Source organism: Centrocercus urophasianus, unplaced genomic scaffold (genome assembly GCF_019232065.1).
Source record: "Centrocercus urophasianus isolate 14NV4802_14NV808 unplaced genomic scaffold, USGS_Curo_1.0 seq_15, whole genome shotgun sequence".
NCBI lineage: Eukaryota > Metazoa > Chordata > Aves > Galliformes > Phasianidae > Centrocercus > Centrocercus urophasianus.
The window spans coordinates 37,288,347-37,308,723 of record NW_024884697.1 but is presented as its reverse complement, the minus strand read 5'-3'; the positions used below and the strand labels follow the sequence as shown (position 1 = coordinate 37,308,723).

The 20,377-nt window shown below is 37.5% G+C and overlaps 1 protein-coding gene across 2 annotated transcripts in view; it reads right to left on the bottom strand.

Annotated features, from left to right (window-relative positions):
* The window catches only part of SYT1 (synaptotagmin 1), a 258,525-nt gene extending 238,411 nt beyond the window's left edge, over positions 1-20,114 (bottom strand). For both annotated transcript variants that reach the window (XM_042815939.1, XM_042815940.1), the window contains exon 1: positions 20,078-20,114. The gene's annotated coding sequence lies outside the window, so the exon portion shown is untranslated. The remainder of the gene's footprint in view (positions 1-20,077) is intronic.
* Between the last annotated feature and the right edge of the window lie 263 nt (positions 20,115-20,377).

Genomic DNA, 20,377 nt, shown 5'->3' with positions numbered 1-20,377 from the left:
AAATAATTCAGAATAAGCAAAAGCCAAGGCTTAACACTCCCTTTTTTTCACAGAATCACAGAATTGTAGGGATTGGAAGGGACCTCCAGAGATCATAGAGTCCAACCCCCCTGCCAAAGCAGGTTCCCTACAGCAGGTCGCACAGGTAGGCATCCAGGCAGGTCTTGAACATCTCCAGAGAAGGAGACTCCACCACCTCCCTGGGCAGCCTGTTCCAGTGCTCCGTCACCTCACTGTAAAGAAGTTCTTGCACATGTTTGTGCAGAACTTCCTATGCTGCAGTTTCCGGCTGTTTCCCCTTGTCCTGTCTCCACTCACCACTGAAAAGAGTCCGGCCTCACCATTCTGCCCCCCACACCTTAGATACTTATAGACCTGGATCAGGTCCCCTCTCAGTCTCCTTTTCTCAAGGCTGAACAGACCCAGTTCACTCAGCCTTTCCTCATAGGAGAGATGCTCCAGGCCCTTCACCATCTTTGTGGCCCTCCGCTGGACTCTTTCCAAGAGATCCCTGTCTTTTTTGTACTGGGGAGCCCAGAACTGGACACAGTACTCCAGATGAGGCCTCACCAGGGCAGAGTAGAGGGGGAGGATCACCTCCCTCGACCTGCTGGACACGCTCTTTTTAATGCACCCCAGGATGCCATTGGCCCTCTTGGCGACAAGGGCACACTGCTGACTCATGGCCAACCTGTCGTCCACCAGGACACCCAGGTCCCTCTCCGCAGAGCTCCCCTCCAGCAGGTCATCCCCCAACCTGTACTGGTGCATGGAATTATTCCTCCCCAGATGCAAGACTCTACACTTGCTTTTGTTAAACCTCATCCGGTTTTTTTTTGCCCAGCTCATTTTTTCCAGTAAGCAACATTTACAGTTCAAAATCCAGTCACACTAACAAAGACTAATGCATCTACTCAAGAACTCATTAATTCTAGAAATGTAGTTTTTACTCTAAATACAAGATACTGTCGCAGGTCTATGTTTCTGTCACTGCCTTTGTTGGCTAATATTTAAATTGATTCTGATTTTCAATAATCTGCCCATTTATTTTAAAAGTAGTATTATAGATTATATCAAACACAACAGACCTTTTGAACAGCACTGTGATTATAAATAGCATAAAAGATACACAGCTGTTCCAGTACAGACAGAGCTACTTCAAAGGCAGATACAATGTGGAAAAAAAAATACATGCACATACAAAAATTTAATCCCCAAACCACAGTTTCAGCCCCAGTTGAAAGTTTCCTTTAGAATCAGTAACATCCATAATTGATGGTTATCATTACAGATATTAACACAGGCTTTTTACACAGCTGCTTGATGCTAAACCTAAAATGTGCTTGACTATGCTATCAGTCAAACTTGTACAGGAACAATACCAATAATACTTGAGGAGCAGCTAAGAAATTGAAGGGAATCTTAACTTTTCATGATTTAATTATGTGTTCCAAATCAATTATCCTAAGTATCAAAACAGGAAAACAAAAAAATTACTTAAAATGATGCTGTACCTCCTGTTCAAATGAGTTTGTCATGAACTATGTGAAGTTACCAGCTGATAAAACCCTCTCTTAGCATGGTCTTGGCTTTTACTAGTATTCTAACATAATGCATGCTTTTATTTGTCATCAGAATGAGATGCAACTAATTATATAAACTTCATTAATATGATTTACATATTAAAAGAATAAAGAAAATATCACCATAATAAAGACGGTCAGACAGGATAAGAATATGAACAGATGACAGCAACATGAAATTTCAGGCAGGAAGTGTCACATAATTTGTGAAGATAAACCAAGACCAACACAAACCTGCATTCATGTAACGTGGCAAAAAGCAGCAGTGGTCACTTGTACAAAGTCATGTGTAAAAGTGTTTACAAAGGCCTTAGTGTGCATAAAGAAGGGGATGGGGATTACTTATCAACTGAGAAATAATGGTTCAATTAAACAAAATCCTCATGTCAAAGAATATCTAACTTCTCTGGGTTTTAACCTTTGTAACACCTCTATGTATTTTTTAAAGACTTAGTCTCTGAGTTTTTCCTTACAAAAATCAGATAAAACTGACTTAGCCACTTACGTTTTCAGTGGCAGAAAATATGTGATAAAGGCAATCCTTTAGACAACATTCAAGAAAAGATCAAACCTGATGGAAGAAAATTGTTTACTTGGAAAGGAGGGAGAATGTGCATGAGTTGAAATAATCATAAGGCAAAGACCGTAGTACCTATTAAAAGGAAATCTAATGAATTCACAATTAAAATTTATGTCATTATGTCATGGGTCAACATCTTTTCAAAAATGAAATATATATATTGCAGAGAAAACCAATGAGACAAACCAAATTGCAGAGAAAACCAAATTAGACAAACTAAATTGTTCAGCCTGAAACATCTAAGCACTTTTTTACCCACTCAAAACAGTCCTCTCTTTGAACACGAGCTTTTCCCAAAACCATATTCATTTACCAGATAAGAAGAAACTAAAATATTCTTAAAACCTTCTGTAGCTAATGCTTATCATGCCAGCTTTACTAAGTTTTGTCCTTTGCTTGAGTTCTGTGTTTTAAAAAAATCAAAAAAATATGCACCACTTTTTCTCTTCAAAAGGAAGAACACTGTCTACAGCCTAACTTCTTTCTTTCTTGTAATTACAGTCTTCTTGCCTTCTCAGCTTTTGCTCACCTTTCACAAGTCTATCCTACTCTTCAACCATTCTTGTTTCTTACACGTCCAACAAAAACAGGAATGTCAAATATCTAAGTTATGGATTTCACACATTCTTTGAAGCTGCCCCCAAACAACATGATCTTTATCAGGTCCCAACATAACCACATTCCGATCATAAAGAATCCATTATGTGAATCACAAATCCTAGTTCACATTCGCTCAGCTTCCACTACAACAATGTACAGTAATGGACAAAAAGGTAATTTTGTGATAAAAGCATTTCACACGGACATCTAAATGCATCATTTGGCTGCAAGATCTGCACAGAACCACAGATTGTTTTCAGTGAGCAGAGAGCAAGAGAAAGCCAATACTGTCTTGTACCTAATGAGGGTTCCAGCCTCTAATAATATGAATCTGAATACATTGTATCTGGAAAGCACAAGCTGGGCTGATGCAGTCTACAGGAAATCTCAATAGGAAATTCCATTCATAATCTGATGATGTTCCAACATAAGCCTTCAGGTGATATCAGAAGACTATTTCAACTGCACTGATAGGAAGCCTTCTAACAGTAATGGACATTCATGCACATTTTTACATCTGCTTGTTCTAGAATGTATTTGGGTATTTTATGCATACTCAAAGGTAAGGAAGGTAAGTGCTTACCACACAAAGAGAAAATTGACATAGAAATATTGTCTCCACAGAAAAAAAAAAAAGTGCTTAGGGGATTTGAAAAGCTTTCTCTTTGGACACAGTCTTATCTTCCATATAACTCTCAACATAAGTTGCGAGACGCTAACAAAGATGTAGGTGCTGTTATCTCAAATTAAAAATTACTCACAGTCAGTTGAAGCGAAAGAAAAAGAATATGCAAGAGGAAGAGTGAAAACAAACAAACAAACTTGGTTTTATCTTCACATCAAGTAAGATTATTAATATAAACAATAAAGAAAAAATAAACTAGATTAGAAATACATTCCTATGAGATGTACTGCTACAAGAAGATATCAACTACTATAGAAGTGGGTGATTTAGAAGTGTAACAGACTACACAACTTGGGATTGCGTGGTATCTGTGCATTAGTTAACACTTGTTAATACTTCTGCATCCACAAACTTTCCTATATATTTTGTCTGCTATTCTTATTTAACACTAGGTCTTCTGCTAAAACATTACGAATGACTACACAGTATGTGAAACACCATTTCTAAATAAAAAAAATAATAATGTTGAGGCTAGGACTCTCAGAAAATGTGAGATTATAGCCTCTTTCGTGCTCCCCACGCACTGAAAATATTACTAAGCTTTCTGCTCATAAGCATCCAAATAAATCTCAGTCCATAGCAGACAAAATGGGAACATTAAAAAGAAAAACAATACACAAAATATTTTTTACTTTAGAAAGATTTTAATTGGCTACACTTTACTCATGTTTGTCATATTTATCTTTTTTTTTTTCCAAATGTAAATTGAATGACTATTTAATAACCGATTGGGTGAAGACAGCTCAATTTCAATCTTTAAACAGGTAAATTTAAAATTTATACACTCTAAAATTCAATGTACTTTGAATGCCAGCAACATATTAGATAGCCTATCACTATCTATTTAAGTTGTGAAGCCTGCTCCAGGGAAACATGAGGTCCTAAAATGTGATGTAAAGCATTTTTATTCCACTTATTTGAAGTAGATATTTCTGTTCCTGAACTTACTTTGAAATCTATCATAAAAATGAAGAACTACTTACATTCAGTGTTACTGACTCTCTACATACAGAATGTGACACATTATGACTGTGGTTGCAATATATAAAATTTCTAATATAATCTCAGGAATGATCTCTGCAATCTTGCAATCCAAATCTATCCCCATATATACAACAGACTGCTAAACATTACCACACGCTTATACATATACAAGGGCTGCTCCAAAAGTAATGCCTCCTATTTTATTATGTTGGCTCATGACATGAACCAGCAAAGTGCACTTGCAGCCCTGAAGGACATCTGTATCCTGAGCTGCATTAAAAAAGGAGTGGCCCGCAGGGAGAGGGAGGTGATTGTCCCCCTCTGCTCAGCTGTTGTAATGCCCCAGCCCCGTGTCCAGGCCTCAGGCCCACAACACAAGAAAGATGCAGGGCTCTTGAAACTGGTCCAGAGGAGGGCCACTAAAATGATCAGAAGGCTGGAGCACCTCTTCTATGAAGAATGGTTGAGAGAACTGGACTTGTTTAGCTTGGAGATGAGAAGGCTCCAAGGAGACCAAATTTGACTTTCCAATACTTGAAGGGAACATATGAACAGGAGGGGAACAACTGTTTGCATGGGTTGATAGCGATAGGACAAGGGAGCATGGTTTTAAACGAGGACGGGAGGTTTAGGTTAGTTACTAGGAGGAAGCTTTTCACACAGAGGTGGTGATACCCTGGAACAGGTTGCCCAAGGAGGCTGTAGATGCCTCCATCCCTGGAGGCGTTCAAGGCCAGGCTGGATGTGGCTCTGGGCAGCCTGATCTAGTGGTTGACAACCCTGCCCATGGTGGGGGGTTGAAACTAGATCATCTCTGAGGTCCTTTTCAACCCAGGCCACTCTATGATTCTATGATGATTCTATAACAGCAGAAAAGATGTCGGTGGTACGGCAGTAGAGGCTGAATCTTCTCACCCATATCCTGTTACATTTTGTTGCTATATGACAGATGGCAGCAGAGAGACAGTCCAACAGAACAGCATCTGACATGGAAGTGTATTATGAAGCAAAGGTGGGTCAATGATTCCTCCATGTAAAAAAAATGACAACCACTGAAATTCATGAACACTTGTTGAATGTTTCTGGAGACCAAACAGTGGCTGTGAGCACACTGAGGCAGTGCGTGGTGCAATTCAACAGTGGTGACAGTGATGTGAAAAACAAGCTATGTTCTGGATAGCCATGCAGACTTTTTATGATTAACTCTTGTTAATCACCAACAAAAATGCACAGCTAATCATGACGACTATGTTAAAAAATACCGTTCTGTAGCTGAGAATTTGTTCTATGAAAATAGAATTTTTGTGCTCCTTGTGTACTTTTTAAGAGACCTATTTGTATACACATACATACATGAACAAGTTGAAACATCTCTGTATATACACGCATGAGCACACACACCTGCAAACCTAGAGAAAATATAACTGCAGGAGATATTCAACATATACATATACAGCCATAAACATGAAAGTAATGAACAAGTTAATGATTTACAAAGAATTTCAATTACTGTTATTCCTGCTCTCATGTTTCTTAAGATAGGCAAAGAACATTATTCTAAGATTCTTACAATAATTTAGCAGCAGGGACAATGTGAGCATAAAATAAATATATTGTTTGGCAAGACTATACTACATTCACTACTAATGTTGATACGGATATTACTTGAATCAGCTGGAGGCAAAAGCTTAGGGCAATTGAATAAATGGAGAACCAGACTGTTTACAGTTTAGTCACCTTGATTTTGAAGCTGATGCTCAAAATGGTTTCAAAATCACAAAACATAGAGGGTACAAAAGAGATTATTCTAAGCATATTTTCAAGCACAGATAGAATGTAGTAGTTGATAGTCAGGTGCATACTCTATCCCTCATCTCGAAGCTAGAAACATATTACTATTCCTTGTCCAAAATCATACCTGCAAGACAGAATAAGTTATTCATGAAAGTAAATTATGAAGAATGAGTAGAAAGCATATGGCATGGCAAGTTTTAATTTACATCTCCAACTAACCCTCTGGGGCACTGCTCTGACATGTTTTATTCCCCTATGAAACTAAACCTTTCCATAGAATTTCTTTCCAAATTTGCATCTAGAGTGACATTATTTTGAAGTGTTTTTACTTCATCATTTTTATAGAAAAACAGGCATTGCATGTTAAACATGTAAATTTCTTTAGTTATATAGAATAATAAAAAAGAAGATTTAAAGAAAAATTTCAAAATGTTACAATTTTCTAATGAAAATCTATTGGCTTATTTTATAACTCATGTTAATGCATGCAAATTAGACATTCTTACAATTTTTAATATAGAATAAAATGATCTCAAAAACATTAATGCTCATTTGATTAGAAAAAGTCAAAAGAAAAAAATAAGTTATATATTATGGGGAAGGAAAAATAATATATTTGTAACTTAACTTGCTTTTTAACATAAAAAAATATTCACACAGCAATTCATGATTACACATTTTTTTCATTAGTATCTATATGAGAAGCAGACTAGAAATTGGTTGACAGAAAGTAGTGTAGAAGAACTGTCTAGACCTAACTATATCATCGTAGAATAGCTTGAGCGGAAGAGATCTCAGTGATCATCCAGTTCCAGCTCCTCTGCTGTGGGCAGGGTTGCCAGCCACCAAATCAGGCAGTAGATGAGGTTGCCCAGGGCCCCACCCAATCTGACCTTGAACACCTCCAAGGATGACGCATCCACAGTTCTCCAGGCAACCTGTTCTGGCACCTCATCACCCTCTAAGTGTTATCCCTGACATCTAAATCTCTCTAATCTAAATCTCCACTCTTTTAATTTAAAACTGTTTCCCCTTCTCCTATCAGATTATGTAAAATGTCTGTTTCCCTCCTGATTATAAGCTCCATTATTATGAGCCTTCCCTTCCTTTACTGGGAGGCTGCAAGGAGGTCTCCTCAGAGCCTTCTCTTCTCCAGGCTGAATAAGCCCTGTGCCTCAACCTTTCTGCAGATAGTTTTTACTACCTTCTGGGCATCGATAACTAAAGATAACTAAATGGAGCTCATTGGTCTGCTCCTGCCAATCCATTTTTAACACCAATGTATTATGATAAACCAAAGACAAACTAAGTCAAATGAACTGGTTGGACATGACCTTAAGGGTGAGGACACAAATCTATGCCTTCTGAAGTCAATTCACTTCCATCCACTGTCAGATTTCTACATTAAAACAGTATATTAGAAGAAGTACAACTTCTGGAAATGATTGATCAAGCTTCAGCCAAGTTAAAAAAAAAAAAGTAAGGCATGAAGCAACTAAATCGGAATGTTGGGAGAGCACACTTATAAAAATGTTTGGCACTTCTGCTTTCAATCTGAAATAAGCTATGATACGAAACGGCTAAAGGAAAAGCAAAAATAAGAGTTTTATCCCAAAATTTATAAACTGTTCTGTAGAACATTTAATCAAGAAGGCAAGCTGAGTAATTTATTCAAATCTTCATCCTTATCTCTAAATATTACATCCCCTCTCTCACAAAACTATTTAAACAGACAAATATATGAAGAAGTCAATAATTCCACTGATTTAGTATCATATGTAATGGTGGCACTTTAAAGTATATAAGAGAACTACTGTAACATTGGGAAACATTCAGAATATAAATAAATTAGTGATGAACTTCAGACTAAAGCTGATATGAACCTGTTCTTACATGCACCATCATGTACAATGGTATACCAGAAAAAATAAGATCATGCTTCAAGAAGTCTACAAGGTTTTCTGCCTCTTCATGTTTACAGAGCACACATAGTTGACTGGCAATTTTCTTACAACTATAAAGCAGCATAAGAAATTTGGTATGTGACCCTTTTGGGGAATATGAGTTATTTCCTACTGAGAAATTACCTATTGTTTAATGGAAAGTCATTGATCTCTGCCCACCACCTGCTTAGTCCGACTGCTTATTTAACACATTGGTGATAGCAACACTTCATCTCAGAAATTACCCTTGCTGAAGCTAATGAACACCATGTTGCAACTTTAACTAGATTCAGATTTATCACTAGCCGTAGCCAAGCTGAGTTCTTTAGTTGCTGACAGAGACCAGCATGTTTGGCTAGCATTTTAATCCACAAATTATCTCACTGAAATCAACATAAACATGTAGAAGTTGTCACAACGATTCTGGAATACAGTGCCTATTTCAAGGTGTCATCATTTCAAGAGATCTACATACAACACTTGGATTTAAGAAAACATGTTTCGGATGCCTTTATGCTACCACGAGTAATTCACAGACACATATCACTATCTGTAAATCTCAGAGTAGATCTGGCTGTAATGCCTATGTGAAATGTCACTGCTAACCTGTATTTCAAGAGGAAAAACAATCTCCTGGACTTTGCTCAAAATTACTTATATGTGAGTAAGACATTCTCCTTCCCTGTAGAAATTTTGTTGGAAATGCCTGATCAAGAAATTTACAGATTCAAAAGAATTCCAGCAGACACAAGTTATGTAGAAGACTGCTGCCCAGGCACTTGTACTCTTTGAAGTCCTCTGTATTTTCAAGGAATGTACTGGTGTGGAAGCTGACTTGCAGAAACCAGACTGAGAAACTGGCTGCTCAGCACTATCTACCCAACTTCTTTCATAGAATCATGGAATCATAGAATCACAAGGTTGGAAATGACTTATAAGATCATCTAGTTCAACCGTCTCCTCATCATCATTGCCACCACAAGCACTAAACCATATCACGCAGCACGTCGTCCAGATGCCTCTTGAACGCTGCCAGGGTCAGCGACTCCACCACCTCTCTGGGCAGCCATTCCAGTGCCTGAACACTCTCTGAGAGAGAAAGTTCTTCCTTATGTCCAACCTAAACCTCCTCTGATACAACTTGCGGCCATTACCCCGTGTCCTGCTCGTAGCCTGAGAGAAGAGGCCAAATCCCTCTTCACCACCATCTCCCCTCAGGAAGTTGTAGAGTGCAATGAGGTCTCCCCTGAGCCTCCTCTTCTCCAGACTGAACAATCCCAGCTCCCTCAGCCACTCCTCATAAGACTTGTGCTCCAGACCCCTCACCAGTTTTGTTGCCCTTCTCTGGACACACTCCAGGGCCTTAACATCTTTGTGCTGCTCAAAAACAAACAGAACAAACATTCTTAAGCAGCCATAGGAATAAGCCAGCATTATACACACAGCTGCACATGTGAATACATGCTTCTCACACTTCCCATACAACATTATCCACACAAGAACACAAGACAGAAACTTGCAAGGTTGATAGCCTTCCATACTGTTTACAGATGAAAATAAAATGCATGTTTTAAAACACTGTTGACTGTAGCAAGATCTGAATCTATCTTTCTTTTAGCAGCTGTACAGTGAATGTATTAATACAGAAATAACCATTTGGTTACTAGTGGAAAAGAAGCAGCAGAATGCACAGCAGCAGAGATATTAAAAGAAGATTCATTTTTATATTTGTACATCACTGTGTGGTAAAAACAAGTGTTTATTTGCTGGGTGATTTTTGAGCTCAAAATTATACCAGGCATACTCTTGTATATGAATGATGTATTGGCAGCAGTGGAATGAAATTTTGGAGCCAACACCCTTCATTTATAAACTAGTTTGTGCTGAAACAATTTGTCAATCTTATTTAACTGTTATTTCCTGCACAACAAGAACACTAACTGATGCAAGTTAAGAGTTCTTCTGTCAAATAAAAGCAATAACAGCTGTCTTTCACACACAGTACAGTAAGAATACCTTGCAACTTTGTTGCCAAAACTGATACCATATTGTAAGGATGCTGTCATGTCTCTGTTCTTCTGTCTCTGAAAATACAGCTATGTTCTCCTTAGCTTCTTTATAAAAACTGCAATTTTTATTTACAGAATAGAAAGGAATCCCACTTCAATGCAGCTATCTGTCCTAACATGGAGGTGATGGACCAATATGACAAGATGGGAGCTCTCTTCCCTTGTCCTTAACTGTTCCCTCCATCACCATTTTTATCACTACTCCATAACACTTTAAACTTTACATGCGAAAACCCATATACACCACATGTCCTTGACTGTCCTACTTGCTTACTGTTCTCTCAGTCACCATAGCAGATGCTCCTGTCCATTCTTTCCTGCATCTGCATACTTAAAAAAACTATGCCACAGTGTGTATTACATGTCTTCTCTTGGACATCACCCAGGGGCAGATAATTGGAGAGTAACAGTTGTTTGCTGCTGAGCTTTTTTATTTTAGATCAAGCTGTACGGCTTTGTGTGCTTTGGTCAGGAGATTCCCAATGGTTATGCTATTATAAATCACTTGCAAGCCACCACAAAAGTTGGACCTGGTATGAGAACTGAAATGCTTAAAGCCTTTCATACCCAATGTGCATTTTTTCTGTCTAAGGAAAATATCCCTGATCACTGGATCTACATCTCCCATATCTGTGATGAGCACCCCATCAAGGATATGGTTTTCCCACAGCTGTACCCAGCTAATTTTATCAGAGAGGCTGTCAAATAATCATATGACGAGTTCAGAAAATTCTCCACACACCATGCGCAGACTCTTCTGTGGCACACAGCATAGCTTAAAATCATTTACTGCATCTATCAAGGACTACTGACAGCCTATCAGAAGGGCAAAAATTCTACATTTTTCACACAACAGATTGACAGCATTGTTCTATTCAGATCAGATGCCCTGACAGTGAAGCACACAGGTCTCTCCTCATGGTCTTCAGTCAGCACCGAATCTGGCTGCACAAGTCAAGAGCTCCAAAGTCAAAGCCTCAGAGTAAGACAAGAGTGCACATATAGCAATGTGAAGTCAAAACAGATATATATTCCTAAAAAGATATTGCAGCTTCTAAATAAATATTTTTGTTAGAAAGTATCTAACATATTATGTAGAGTAAATTTCCTTCCATGGTTTGTAACATGATTTCAGCAACTTCAGAAATTATTTCAAATTTTGTCAATTCCATTCAGACTTAAAATATTACCTATTTGTGGCATGCTTTTCTCCATTTATGTAGTCTTATAATGAAAGCTTTTAAAATGAAAATGGAAGTGATTTCTGGTGTACTGAAGAGTAACTTCTTCAATTACAACATTTAGAAAATTCCCATATTGAGAAGCTCTGATTATAAATACCTTGAAATTTGAATACCAAGGTCTACAAACAGCTTATTTTGGCTGGTTTGGAATGGACACAGGCCAAAAAAATGCTTTAAAATATTTTTATGATTCCTATGTAATCTCAGTGCCAAATTTACTATAATAATTTTTCTCTCTCAAATCACTGACATTTTTTTCTGATTCAAAATTATAGTCTTTTATCAACCAACAATGCACTTTTTACTTTTTCAGAACCAAACAAAGTAAAACAAGCATAATACAAATTGTTCAAAATCATTACCATTATTCCTAACTTGTTTTTTAAATGACAGTCCAGAGAGGTAAACAGATCTTCTGGATACAAAAGCACCCACTATGAAAGCTTAACCAAGTAAGATGCATCATACAGTCTTCCTTGCACACAGTGGGTTTCTGTGCCAGACACAAAATAAGAAATTATTGGGCAAATATATTTGAACATAAAAACCATCCAAGTTTGTTTTTTTCTGTGACATGTCTAAATTAATCTTAGTCCAAATACTTCCAATCTTAGTCCGAATACTTCCAATAATATACACCTAGACAATACATACAATGGACAATTATTGTCCATTTCATTACTCACAAGTATCTCACAGAAAGTCACATATTTAAACATTTTCTATATAAAAACATCCATCACTTTAAAACTTTTAAATTAGAAACTACAAAGCAAGAGTTCTATCTATAGCTGCCTGTATTTACATGCGCAGGTTTTTAACGATAGGGTTATTATACAGATGAGATTGAGTTCTGTGTTTGCAAACCTACACTTCTTTTCAGCTAACCACTCTTATCTATAAACATTAGATTATAAAGACTATTTTCTTGCTTTTGCACTGGTTTCTTATTGCTGTCACATCTTCTAGAATTTGTAGAAAGAACCCAAGCCTTATGTGCCTTGAAAAGTTTAATTACTGTAGTTATGAAGAGAGATAACCAGGGTGATTAGAAATTAACAGTATATTCCAAAAAATGTTTGGAAAAGGGAACAATTCCATGAATGAACAAGAAGATCTGTCTTGGCTCACTTCTTGTTCGGACAGTGATTTATTTGGTTTTGTGGGCACGCTTCCCATCCTAACACTGCTTTTATGATCTCTGTTGCCTGAGATATCTGAAAAGCTAAGACTCATGCAAAGCCTTGATGGATGGATGTCTAACTAATGCATGTAGCCATTACTTTGTATTCTCCTTCTTTATTACATTTTCAGAATCAAAAGGAGATAAGCATTACCAAAAGCTACTGTTATCAATATCAAGGAGACATACACACAAAAGATGTTTGAACAAAATGAAATTCTACATGTCAGTAGTAGACAAGCTGCTGTTGGAAAATGCCAGATAATTAAATTTTACCGAGAACCACCAATTTTGGACCTCTCACAGTGATGTGATCTGTCAGGCACAGATAAGAATTTGTATTTTAAAAATAGATAAGGTTTCCATATAATATTTTTTTAAAAAAGGTGAGAACAAAATAAATCAGTTGTTTGTACGAACAGTTCCAACCAGTCTGTCATAATATAAAGGACATTGCTTGGGCCATTATGTCTCTGACACTGTGAAATATATATTATAAATAATAAAGGAAAGAATCAGTGTTAACCCAACTTTACCACAGAAATCCTGGGACAACGGCAGAGGATGAATTTCATCTCAGGAAAGTATTCTAATCAATGGTCTGGAGAATACGCAGCAATAAAATAGCAGGTGGGCACCAGAAAGGGACATGGCAGAGCTGCCTGACCCTGGTCATCCACCTGTCACATCTTATGATCACCTTCAGCATGCTCTGGGGTTTGCCGTCTCTGTGGCACTGAGGTCTCCCTCTGCCACTCCTAATACATCATGGACATGCAAATTTTGGATTCAGTGAAATTTAAAAAGTTAAATACTACTTTCTGGGGAACACAAGAAAAACTGTTCAGAGCAAAGCTGTGGAGCAAGATAAACAGCATGAGAACCAAGGTCATCTCTAGAAGAAGAAAGAACATCTCACGGCTCTGACTGGACAAGCGGTTGAAGAGTGTTTTGTAGAATGCTCTGTTGACATGTATAAATAGAGCAGTGCTTAACAATAAAGCAGACTAACAGCTTTTAACCAGACTGGTGTGCTGTTGTGTCTCCAGCGCATCCTGAGAGTCCAGAGACTTCCCCACAACTTTTGAATACATCATGGGATTTATTCTGTTTGTACTTATCATGGTACTTAGAAAGAAGAGCTCCCTTGCAACTGGTATTGTTAAATGAACATAAAATAGGTGGCTGTGAGATCAGAAAAAAGTTTCAAGGTTCCAAAGATTAGTCAAGAAGAAAAAGTTTTCAAGACTATCCTGAGAAAATTACCTTTACTTTCACTCACTGTTTGAACTGTTTGAGAGAAGACCTGGTGTTTGGGGTGTGCATACATAGGTGTTGTCAGGAGGCTGCAGGGCTCCTCTGTGAGGAGAGGCTGGGTGGCCCCGTGCTGGACACAGCTGGGCCAGCAGCCAAGATGATGGCACCTAAAGGAATATGGATTAGGAAAGGGTAAAAATACAAAACAGCAGAGAGGACTGAGGAAAAAAAGTGAGAGAAACAGCTCTGCAAACAACATCAGTGAAGAAGGAAGGCAGAAAGTCTCCAGGCACCAAAGCAGAGCTCCTTTCAATCCTGTAAAGCAGGCTGTTCCTCCACAGACCATGAAGAGGACCATGCTGGAGCAGATAATCACACTGCAGCCCATGGAAAGCCATGATGGGCAGTTATTGAAAGATAGTTCTTTAAGGAAGGAGCCATGGTGGAGCAAGGAAAAGTATGAAGGGGAAGAAATGGCAGAGGAAAACTGCTAGGGACTGAGCACAGATCCATTTCTCCACCCTCTGTGCTGCCTGTGGGCAAGGAAATGGAGGAGCTAGAAGTGAAGGAGTGAAGATAAGCCTGGGAAAAAGTGGTGACTATGGAGCTGGTGTCACAGTTTTTTCTTTCTCACATCCAAATCCATTTTAATTAGCAATAAATGATTGGTTCCTGTCTTTATTCTGACCTATGAGTTTTTCCATCTTATTTTCTCCCCGTCCTGGTTGAGGAGGGGGGAGTAAGAGTGTCTGAATGGGCATCTGGTGGCCAGCCAAGGTCATCATCCCACCACACCTAGATATCCAATCTGGGAACTAATATTACTAATTTGGGTAGCTCAGTTATATGAAAGTGACTGGAGCTCATTATCCATTGCACTACAGAGCATGCTGCCATTAGTGATGTGTCATCTGCTGCATGGAAGGAGAATGGTGGTGTCAGCACCCACTCCCTTCTGTCCTTCTATGTAAGCTGAGTACTGGAATGTTTTCAGGAGCTGCTTAAACAGATATACAGCTTTGCTGCTGCCAAGACAGATGATATTCTGCCCTACTTCCTACATGCACATAACTATTATGCCTTGTGTGTCAGCAACACGACCTGTCTGCTGAAAACTATTCCGTTAGATCTTAAGGCTGGAACAACAAAGGAGGGCAAGATTACAATTTGCCAGCAAAAGCGTAATTTTAGGCTATCATAAAACTACAGCCTGAGACTTCTTCAGAGTCTTGATTTCCAATCTACCTTACAAAATAACTAGATAGGTTTGATCCACAGCTGTTCCCCTACCTCTATACCAGAGATATTTAAAATGCCCTATGTATACCAAATACAAGGATTTTTTTTCTTTTTTGAGGCAACTTATCACAAAATTTTATGTGTATGACTTGACCAACCCTATGTTGGGAGCAGAGGACATTTCAAACCACATTAAACTTATCTGCCTCATCTTTGCAACCTCTTTTTGACCTCTGACAGCAACAATTACTTCAAAAATTGGTGTAACCTCCTGCAGTAGTTATGTGGAACACAACTGGGTCTATGAAGAGAATTGTTATCCACTTATTTATTTATTACACCCTACGTGCGTTTTTTCCTCCCGTTAGAATCTTGCAAGAACTTACTGTTACAATTCTTATTACAATACAAATTCCCAGTAGTTTTGATTTCTGTAGACCTCTTGGCTTCTTCCTGTAGTGATAAGGTGGACCTTCTACCCAAGGAGTTAAAAACATAATATTCTACCTAGGTATAATATGCATTTGTAAATACTCGCTTTCTCCACAAATCCAAGGTTTTTCTCTTCTCTCTTCTTTCCTTTTCCTGTTTTTTTTTTTTGTTTTGTTTTGTTTTTTTAAGTTCTTTTAGTTTTTGGGATTTTTTTTTGCCTGACAAAAAGTAAAGTCATGTCCCCCACCCCCCCCACCACATAAACATATGCAGGAAAATGAAGTCTATTTCCTGACCATCACTGATGCTGAGATTGACTGGGAAAAACAGCAGGGACTCCAAGTACCACCTCTGGCTCAGTGAGCTGACTGTTTGATTGTTCTCATTTTATTTAACTGCTATGTATAATTGCTGCAGTTTTAGATTGTAGCACAATATATGCAGCACTGTGGGAAGAAAGAAACCTTTTTTTGCACCAGCAATTTCATTCTCCTTAAAATGGAGAGTAAGACCGACACTTAACTACACGGCTTTATGAAAGTTTTATTTTTGCACAAAAAACCCCTTGGTATGTCTGATTCATTCTCCATGGCCAAAAACCAGAAATCTCATTGCAACCTGTGTTGCCACTATAAGATGGTAGGTTACTTTCCACCAAGCACGTTATGAAATTTCATGTTTCAAGAGATTAAATGAAGTAAATTTTGCATTACGGTGCTATTTCTAATAGATTAATGAATCACAGACCTACGCAAAAATCAATTTTCATTGTTGCTTAAAGGTTTACCTTTAGGATGGAAATGATTACAGAAGGCAAGATGCATCCATCTACAAACTAAGGATTTTCATTTATCAGTGGAAAGTTGGATCCCAGAAGAGAAATTAAGCAAAGTATTAGTTCAGGGGAAAAAAAAAAAAAAAAAAAGAGTTAAAAATATAAAAAACTGTAATACAAACCACCAAAAAGAAATGTTAATACTTAATACCTACTGAAAGCCTTTCTTATCAGACAGGTCTACAAACAGCAGCAACAGTGTTGACCTGTAACGTTGGCATTCTTTGCAACAATGCCTCAGTTCTTGATTCTTGAACAGTACCACAAAAGTATGTGAGCGTCTTTCCAGTACACAGGACTTTGTCACCCAGAAAATCCAGAAACATAATACAGTCATTTAAAAACAAAACAAACAAAAAAAAGGGGTTAAGTTGGGGAAGCATCATTTTTCTCTAACAAGTTAAAGAACAATCTCCAGTTTGTGATGAGTTTTACATTAGTTTGTAATGCTCTTTTTTTAGTGAGATATATTGTGTGTAAGTCCTAAGATATTCTCCTCCAGTCAAATTCACAGACTGACATGGAATTTCATATGGAGTCCTACTTGCTTCACCATGGTTAGCGGAGTATAATCTGCATGAGAATGAAACAGGAATTCCAGGACTAGTTCTTGGTTTCCTGAAAAGAACTTATGAGAGTGTTGCTATAAACTAGAATGCTTTTTTTTGTATAAATGGGGTCAGAGCACTGAATGTAGTTGGTCTGGGGCCTCCTTGCTCTAGCCTTTACAGGCATTCCTCTGTGCTCTGTGAGGAGCACCACTCTGCATTTCCTGAATGCCTGAACCAACTACATTAGAACTAACAACTCCTATAACAGGACAAATGCTATTATCCTCATTCCTATCATCACGTAAAAGCAAAAAGTAACACAAAAATTGAAACACTAAACATATTTCCAAATGGAAAGCAGTATTAAAGAGACAATGTATCAAAAACATTCAAATGATCATTTTTAATATTTTAATGGTTTTTTTAAATAGGAAGATTCCTTGTAATGCTTAACCATCTGCAATTATTTTGTGTCTCAGTAAAAACTTTCTAATGTTGAAGAAGTCTTAGAAGGTTCTTCCTAATGACTCTGCTTATGAATGTATCCCATTTAACCCAATCTGTAACGTAGTACATAGACACCAAAAATACTTAAAGAACTTCCAAAGAAATTTTGTGAATTAGTTGACAGATTAAAAAGCATTTCCAGTTGAGATCTGTGCAGAAGATCCTCAGGATTTGTTGCATCTTTAAGTGTTTGTTGTGGATTTTTTTTTAAATATTCTTGGGGTCATTCATATTCATTTTTTGTTTGGAATTGCTTTTCCTCTTCATATTTACCTTATAGACATTATTCTATTTCACATTCCTAAGAACCTCACTGTAGGTCATGGGCATATGTGTATAATCTCCTTAGTAGCAATCCACCTCAGTGTGTAAGACAGTCAAATGTGCGCACGAATCTTTGAAGCTATTGTTCAGATAGAAATTCAGGTCTCAAAACATTTGCCTTCATTTAGATTAGTCTGAGTTATCTATGATAACAGATTTAAACATTGGTGACTTTACTCCTAGACACATTCATAGTCAGTATTTCGTATTCTCAGAAGAAAGTGCCTGTAACACACAAAGTGCCTGAGAGACACAAGATGGTAAACAGAGATGGAAATTAATTTTATCACTGTGATGAATACACTACTACTTCAATCAAAATCCATTTGCAAGGTTTGGTGGAACATGAACAGATGCTGGGGAATTATAAAATAAAATATTTTTTCAATATCTCTCTCACTCTCTCCCCTCTTTTTCCACCGAGAATTCAGCACAGAGCTGTACTTTGTTTTATTACTGAAAATAAAAGGTAGGCTTTGGGCAAAATGACAGCCACTGCAAAAGTCACACATCAAGACTTAGTCTCACAACAATCTGCTCTACAGTTCGAAAGAATAGTATTCTCTCCAAGTGAGTTATTTTCCTTGGGGACAATTTACTTTGAGGACATATTGCTTTGCATTTTCTTGTGGCCTTTCCTTTGTTTTGTGAACTTTCGCTGAAAAGTGCCCTGACATTTCATTGTCTCTACGTGTTGTTGCTTTCCATTTGACCTGTGAATGATCTGCACTTCCACAAGCTCTCTGCACAAACAAACAGAGAAAGTATAAAAAGCTGTAACCCAAATGAAGCCTTAAAGCCCTTGTAAGTACAAACAATTAACTGGTATGGGAACTGTGACATGCAAACAGAAGCCCTGTAAGTATCTTCAGACAGTGTTTTCATCCATTAAAAGGGTGATTTCTGTGCAATGTTTCACTGAAATTGCATCAAGCCTGGCAATTATAAGGAATCTTAATAGAACAAGATTGTTTCTCTTACTCTCCTGCTCCCTGGAGGAAACATCAAAGCAACTGGCTGAAGACAGGCTATCGAGGCTACAGCAAGCAACTCTACTTTGATTTCACATACTCAGAAAAGTATTCCCACAGTTTCTTAAAAACAGCTTTTGGATTAATTTTAAATAGTCACCAAGCGAAGCAGATCTGAAACAAAGCTAAAAAGGGTAGTAATGTATTTTCACTGTTGATTGTTGAAGCATTTTTCCATGAAACAGCTGCAATAACAAATTAATTTCCAAATGTTGTATCATTAAACAAGAATAAGAGTTAAGTGACCTTGGAACATCTCTAAAACAAAATACATTCAATTTTCCATCACTACCACAGTTAAACAGATTTAAATTAGTGGGATGAAGAGGACTTTTATTTACTGATACCTATGAGTACTGTGCATTTTTACTAATTGTCTTTCAAGAACGAGTAATAGTCTCTTACCAACATGATTACCTTACAGGAAATAAAGACTTCATTAGTAAATATATTTATGTCTGGACACTACTGCTCACTATGAACATAATCATGATGTAAATTTAATTTTATTCTCCTAAAATCTGAAAAGTCAAAATATAGGGTCTAGAATGCAAGACTGATGTTATAATCACAGCTATCACAACTGCTGATTTCAATGTGCTGTCTACATCACTGGTACAGGAGCTTATGAAATGACTACAGCAGTGATATGAGTGACTGGTGGAGATGGAGTTGTACAAACATTAGCTGAAATGGAACTCATTAGCTAAAAATGCATGGGAGACATTATATCTACAAGCTGAACGATCTCAGTAATGTAGTATATGCAGCTCCCATTGCTGAAGATATTCACACACAAAAATATATGAGCACAGACTACTGAATGGATAAATCAGACAAATCTTAGTAAGAAATGATCTGTACACTGGTGCACAATGGCAGATGCCACAGCATATTTTTTTATGATGCAAGGCTGCTCAAGATTATCTATGGATAATGAACCATGACAGCTTGGGATTTCACAAAATGCAAGTTGATGGCGAGAACAGGCAAAAAATACAATTATTTTATGAACAGCCAACAAATGCACACAAACTGCTTTTTTGTCTTTTGTGTCATTTTGAAATAATTACGTCTTCCTACAAATTATATGCTCACCAACCTAATATACTCTACATCTGAAAAAGCTATGACTTTAAATCATTTACTACCTCCATTTTATTTCTAGGAAAGCACCATTCATTAAAGCATTAACAGAGTACTGAAGGTAAAAGAATCCATGCTAGTCTAAAATACCTTATATGACTGGCATCAACGCAGTTTTCTTTTCACAGGGAAATCTTGAAAGGCTCTGTCAGTCAGTTTGTAGTTTCTTCACAGCTCAGAAAATGTCCTTTTTCTTTTCTCCCTTTAAAAGAACATTAAGACATTCCATGTAAACACCTCCTGTACCTACACAGCTGTATTTTCCATCTTTGCTCACAAGCAATTGCTGCTTAACAAGTATTTTAATTATACTTGGTTTGTTCAGTGCCTTTCAGCTTCTGATTGTCAGAAGTTGATTATCACGGAAGTTAACCAGCTTGTTAAAATACA